This window comes from Gavialis gangeticus, unplaced genomic scaffold (assembly GCF_001723915.1).
Source record: "Gavialis gangeticus isolate Ggan-Ray unplaced genomic scaffold, GavGan_comp1, whole genome shotgun sequence".
Lineage (NCBI taxonomy): Eukaryota > Metazoa > Chordata > Crocodylia > Gavialidae > Gavialis > Gavialis gangeticus.
Window position 1 is genome coordinate 3,625,773 of NW_017729006.1, and position 5,443 is coordinate 3,631,215.

Below are 5,443 nucleotides of genomic sequence, written 5' to 3' on the forward strand. Positions count from 1 at the left end.
CTATAGAGGCCCCTGGGGAGAAGGCAGCAGGGTGGGAAGTGCCAAGCCCACAGCGGGCAGCCTGCATCTGCCCTCCCAACCATTGGGCTCCACTTCAGCTGTACCACCCATGTGGAAGGGGGAGCTGGGCTCCATCACAGCAGCTCCTGTCTCCCACAAGTGGCAGCCAGGGCTTGGGTGCTGATGGGGAGGGACAGGAGGCTGTGCACCTGGGTCCCTGGCCCCATAGCCCTGGCAGCTGGGAGCCCCCTCTGGCAGGGCTGGGGGGTGGAGGGCTGTGGGGGAACAGAGCCTCCATGCCACATGCTCCACCCCCCCAATTGCTGGGTTGGGTCTTGGGCGGGGAGAGTGCAAGCTGGGTCCATGTGGCAAGGAGACTCACTTCACCTACCCCCCATTCCCAATATAGCCAAAAGCCAGACCAGGCAGTCTTATGCTGAAGTTGTCAAGAGACTGGGGCGGCAGGGGGAAGGAGTTCCTGTGCTGTGCTCCCCACCCCCAAGACACAGTCCAGCCATCTGTGGAGGTATGTGGCAGGGTGGCTCCTTCCCCTCAACAGCTGCAACCAGCAACTGCAACACAAGACTGTCCAGCTTGGCTTTTGACTGTGTTGGAAACTGGGATGGGGGGGAAGAGCCCCCCTGCTGCATGAACCTGGCCTGCCCCCCCGACCTAACCCTCCAATGTAGGGGGGGTCTCTGTGGCATGGGAGATCCCTTTCCCCCACCCCCAATTCCCAGCATGGCCAAAGGCTATGCTGGGGAGTCTTGTGCTGCAGTTGCTGGCTGTAGCTGTCAAGAGGCTGGGGTGGGGGGAGCCTGCCCTGCTACACAGCCCCCCCCTTGTTGGGCCAGGTGTTGGGGGGTTGGGCTGCCTCTGTGCGACATGAGGTCTCTTCCCCCTGCCCTTTCCCACCCCAGCCTCTTGACAGCTGCAGCACAAGGCTGCCCAGCCTGGCTGTTGGCTGCACCAGGCATTGGGGTGGGGAAAGGGAGCCCCCCTGCCATGCACATCGGACCTGGCCCCCACCAAGACTTGATCCAGCAATTTGAGGGGGCGAGGGGGCGGGTCCATGCAGCATGGGGCTCCCTCCCAACTGCTGCTGACAGTCTCCAGCTGGAGAGGGGTTGGGGGGAGGGGAGGGGCTTGGGACCAGATCTGCTCTGGCAGCCACTTGGGGGACTTGTGGGAGCACCCCAGTACAGGCAGGCTCTGAGCACCCCCCACCAAACAGTGAATGTCTGTTAGGTTTGCTCCCACTGTAACTTGTAGTGCTTTAAGTAAAGTGCAATAGAGCACTTCTGCCAGGGGCTTTTTGAATGTCTGTGATTAGCCTTAGTGCACGGACCAACAAGAAGCCACGGATCTGCTTAAAAATGCCTTCTCCCCGCCCCACCTCCATTTAAGCTGCCCAGTCTATTGGACAGGCCAGTCCTGTTAAAGAGCTCCAGGCTCTTTTCTCTCATCACTTGCAGGACAGCTTCAAATGTATGTTCAAGAAGGGTTAGCTCCATTCGCATGCAGCCTTTCCTTAAGGAGATAAGCTCGGAGGTACAGCTTGGTAGTTCTTCACCACAGGCAGCAGCAGTACACAAGGCAGCAGCTGCAGCTGGGCTGCTGGTGGTGGCGGCAGTTGAGTCAGCAGTATGGCAGGTACTATTTTTCCATCTCCTCCCAAGCTGGCGCGCAGGACTGGTGCCCCCACTTCTCTCCCCCTTAATTACAAGCTTCTCTGGACAAGCTTCTCTGATGTTTCCCCCCACCACCCCAACACTTTTGGTTAAACTGCAATGGCAATGGTTGCTGCTCCTTCCTCAGTAGATCTGAACTATGAACACTACATCTCTACAGTGAATAAACCTATCTATTATGAATTTTAAAATGCATATTATAAATTAGAAGGTGTCCCAGTCAGCAGGGGTTTGTTTACAGACGCAGCTAGACTGATCAATCCCACACACTGATGACAAGGAGATCCCCCAGTAGTAGAGGAAAAGTGCACAGTATGAAGCTATCACCACCTCAGAATATGCACAACATAGTTTATTATTAGGAGGACTCTTGCTGGAAATATTTTGTCTAAGCCAGAACTGACTGTGACTGACCTTTTACAACAGGCACAATAAGGCAGCAAACATTGCTGAACTATCAGAACTTCTGTAATAAGCCCAAATCCCTGCAGATAAGGAGACTCAAAAGCACAAAGCTTCTCATGACCTGCCAATAATACCTGTGACCCCTGTGGTAGTTTACAAATCTGATAGATAGTTTGTGAACTACCTCTGTGTTACACAAAGTACCTGCTTCCTGGCCCTGGCCTTTTGTATTGTGTTAGGTGCTTAACCATTTTTAAAAAATCAAATTCCCCAAGTCTTGGCTCTAGTTTTGCAGGAAGGGGAGAGTTTTTATTTCCAATCATGTGCTTCTAACATGAACTGTCCAAAAAGCTTCATCAATATTAGGGCAATAAATAGTCTAACTACTCACTGATAAATTATACATCCATACTCAGCCTTGTGCCCTGCTGTTAAAAGCACATGTTGGATGCTTTAATAACACTGGAAATGTAGCTGAACATGTGTGAGAATGAGTGACTGACTGGTAGAAGGTTTGTGGACCTATGTGTGCAAAATTTTGCATGTAAAACTCAAAGTATGTATGTTTTTGTTTTGCAGTGTTTTGTAATTACAATGACAAAAGTCCTCTGAGAAGTGCCAGTGGCTGAGTCAGAACAGTGGCCCGCCCAGCCGCACAAGTCTGAAAGTTTGCTTGTTGCTAATGAATGCTGGTTACGCTCTCGTCGTGTTATCAAAGCCGCTCCAGAGCGACTTTTTACTTGTGTACTTCTGTAAGCGTAGCAAGTTCGTGCTCCAGCAGCAGCCGTGACAATCCCTGCCCCGCTCCAACTCTAGGGTACCCTCCCTTCCTTACTCGTCACACCTTTGATATAGTTAGTTTATTAGGAGGGAGGCTGCCCAAGGGTCCTCGAGTGAACCTAAACATGGGCTCTGTCTTCCCCGATACCTACTCCCCTGCAGGTGATATTCTTTCCTGATGTCACACGCCTCTCTTGTGCTCTGGGCTCCCAGCCCCAGTCCTCACCCCTCCTGAGCTACAGTCTTCTTGGTGCCCTCAGTCTTCAACTCTGGTCCCTGACCTTCAGTCTCTCTAGACCCTGGCCCCACTCCTAGGCCAGTTGAGATCTCTGGGCTCCTTGGCCCCAGCAATCTCCAGGAGTGGTCCCTGACCTTCAGTCTCCCCAGACCAGGGGCGAGCAATTATTTTGGGCAGAGGGCCGCTTACTGAGTTTTGGCAAGCCATCGAGGGCTGCATGACAGGCAGCCCAGAGCAGATTAATATTAATTTTCTAAATCTTTTAGGGGCCCCACAGGCTGGATAGAATGACCTGTTGGGCCACATCCAGCCCCCAGGCCGCATTTTGTCCACCCCTGCCCTAGACCCTGGCCCGGCTCCTAGGCCAGTGAGACCTTCAGGCCCTGCTTGCAACTGCCCTCTCTCTGGGCTCTGACCTCAGGCCTTCTGGCCTTACATACTCAGCCCCCTCCTGGGCTCAGGCTTTGTTCCCATGCTCAGTGTGGTTCACCCCAGCTCAGTAGTTATCTCAGGAGCCCTGCTGTTAGGATCTCCTCTCCTTGTGGCACTCAGGGTTAGACTGCCTGACCAGTTCAGGCCCTGGGCTTATATGGTTGAAGCCAGGTCCTGTTCTGGTCTAAGTGACCCTCTAACCAGCCTCCCCCGTCACTACCTGCAGACTGCTTTTCAGGCAGCCTCTCATAAAATGGCAAGTGCACTAAGTGCCTGGCCAGAGTGAGACAACCTAGCTTTCAGGACCCTGCAGGTAAAACAGCTTCTCCACGGAAGAGCGCGAAGGAGTGAAAGCTCATGGAATCACTACGCAGTCAGGCTAGCATTTGCAGATAGGATCACACCGGATTTGACAACAGCAAGTACAGAGTTACTGCCAGAGCCAACAGCATAGTGGAAATGGAGTATCATCATGGCTAATTTCATTGTGCAAAGACAATAATGATTTTTAAAAAGCTCTTAGCATATAAGTAAAGACTTTACTAAATCATACTGACATAGATCAGCACTTTACCATTAGCAAACTGACAATGTGTTAAATGCGCAGAGATTCTGAATATTCCAGAAAGATGAGAGAATCCAGATACTAAGCTCATTGTGGAAAAGTTCCCCATACAGTACTTATCACTGGAGCCTAAAAACTAATTTGCATTGTAAGCTGCTTGTTGATTCCTGCAAATAGGCTGTAATCGACTAGCAGCTCAGAAGGGAGTGGGAGCTCAAGTGTTCCTGGGATAAAGATATAATAGAATACAATATTTGAAGATGGACCAGAATCTGATCTCAAATGCATCTGTCTAAGTCCAGAGTTGCACCAACAGAGCCAGAGGAGTTTTTTGAAATTTACACTGTTACAAGTGAAACCAGACGGGCTGCTGTCTTCTTTCCAGATGTGCAGGCTATGCTATTCAGAACAAAGGGAGGTAACTAAATACCATGACAAAGTTTCCTGAAAATTTAGAAAGTGCTGACTAAAAATACTACTGCAGGAAGCAGGATTTGACTACTGTGTGTGAGAGAGACCATGAGTAGCTGAGTAGATCACACGGTTAGCATTGATAAAATCTGGCTGATAATTTTCATAACGTTAGCAAGTCATTTCTATAAGATCGTTGCTTCAATTTCCTGGCTTATGTGCACCACTCACATCAGAACGTGTGTATGTTTGTCTCCTTTTATGTGGAAGGTTTGTGTTTTATAAGTAAGTAGACTCCTTATTCTGGGCCATCTGTTCCTTGATTAACCCTTAAACACCCAGAAAAGGCATTCTGAGTGCAGAGAATGATTAAGGGGTGTACTTGGTAGCCGCGTTGGTCTGAGACAAAAAGACATACAAAAAACTAGAACTCGTGGTTCCAAAATGATACCTTTTATTAGACCAACTGGAAAATGGCAAGAAAATTGTCCTTTTCTGCAAGCTTTCGGGATCAAAGTCCCTTCATCAGGCTCTGGGAAAAGTGTAGATGGTACAAGATGGTAAAAAGTCCCCCATAGGTAGGAAATAAACTTCATTTTTGCACAGACGGAGTTGAAGATGGAAGTCTGTCCCTCTGGGTCCACGACTCTTAGCTATTAAAAAAAGGCGTTGCTAATATACTGTGCCGTACTTAACATGGTTACAGATTGGGTGGCATGCATGTATCTGCGTGACACAGTTTTGAAATGGTTTTGGAGAGCCCTGTTCGAATCCTGCTAAGACCAAGGTTCCCGAGCTGGGGAGAGGGGATCATGTTAGGCACGGGACAGGAGTGTCTATGGAGATACAACGTGGGGGAACAATGTGGTCCTGCATCCAGCTCAGATGCAGCAGGTAAAATAACAGTCAGACCTTTGAAAG